Source organism: Galeopterus variegatus, unplaced genomic scaffold (genome assembly GCF_000696425.1).
Source record: "Galeopterus variegatus unplaced genomic scaffold, G_variegatus-3.0.2 Scaffold1299, whole genome shotgun sequence".
In the NCBI taxonomy this organism is placed as follows: Eukaryota; Metazoa; Chordata; class Mammalia; order Dermoptera; family Cynocephalidae; genus Galeopterus; species Galeopterus variegatus.
In genome coordinates, this window is record NW_007727410.1 from 519,842 (window position 1) to 521,217 (window position 1,376).

Below are 1,376 nucleotides of genomic sequence, written 5' to 3' on the forward strand. Positions count from 1 at the left end.
CGGATCGCAACCCTCAGTGTCGCCCCCGCACCGGACCGGGACCGGCAACGGGACCGCAACCCTCGGCGTTGCCCCCGCGCCTCGCTCAGCCAGTGAGCGGGAACCGGTCTGCATGTGGGATCTGAACCCTCGGGCGGGAGCGCCGCCACGCTTCCCAAGTGGTGCACTATCTAGTGCGCCACCGGGCCGGCCCCATCCAGGACTTTCTAAGGGGGTGTGTTTTGGGGGGTCCACTAGTAAAGTCATCCTTTGGAATGTGAAGCCCAATTTCCAGAAGCTACATCATGGCAGGTGGCTCTGTGGCCCAGCTGAGCCTGAGCCTCCAGGGAGCAGGTGGGGAGACAGACATCCCATCTGCAGAGAAAGCAGAAGCTGAGCTGGGCCAGCAGAGGAGGGAAGTGTGTCTGAGGAAGTCTGGGACCAGTTAGAAGTGAGTATGTGCTTGCTGCCTGGTGTTCCCTAGATCCCTGCTGGGCTGTACCTCAGAGGACAGGGCAGATCATGCTGTCTAAAAGGAGCTCAGCCCAGGCTCCCTCCAGAGTTGGCTCTGCCCTTGGTGACCTCCTCCTTTGAGCAGCTGGGTCCCAAGGATCATTCTGTGCAGCTAGAATGGGGCTGGTGAGTCTTCAACATGAATCTTTATACTAACAAACTGATAGATTTGGGGAAGAAAAGTCAAAATGGCTGGATTAGCACGGATCTTGTATTTATAATAGTAAAGTGCATACTTTGAAATGAGACATTCTTGTGTTAGAAGCCTGTCTCTACCACTTATTAGCTGTGTGGCCAATTATTCTATTGTGTGAGCAAGTTATTCTATCTCTTCAAGCTTTTGTTTTCTCATGCGTAAATTGGGGGTAATAATAGCTCCTATGTTATAGGGTTGTCATGAGCAATTATATGAAATAATGAATATGAAGTGCTTAGCACAGTCCAGGCACATTGGAAATGCTAAAAAACAGGCCCAAAACAGAACCCCAAACCAGCCTTTTGGTTATTTAAAATGTCATGGCTTCAGATCAGGAAGTTTTCATTTGGCTTTCATTTGTAAGTGTCCCTCAGTTATGCAGTTCTATACCAATCCCAAGAATAGCACAACTGGACTGCCCAATTTTGTGCAATTCCATTCATCAAACTCTTAATAAATGCTGATCTGTGTGAGGCCAGTGCTGGGGCCAAGGACATGAAAGGGAAGAGGCTCCTGCCATCAGGGATCTCACAGTCAGTTGCTTCTAGTGGTGTAGTGAAAATGTCCTTGGATTGAGAGATGTGGACCGGTTAAAGTCCATGGAGAACTTCAACAACCCAGTTCAGGCAGGACTGCTCTGAACCTTGGTATTCTCAACTTAGATAATAAAAGGGTAGAGCAGGGCAGG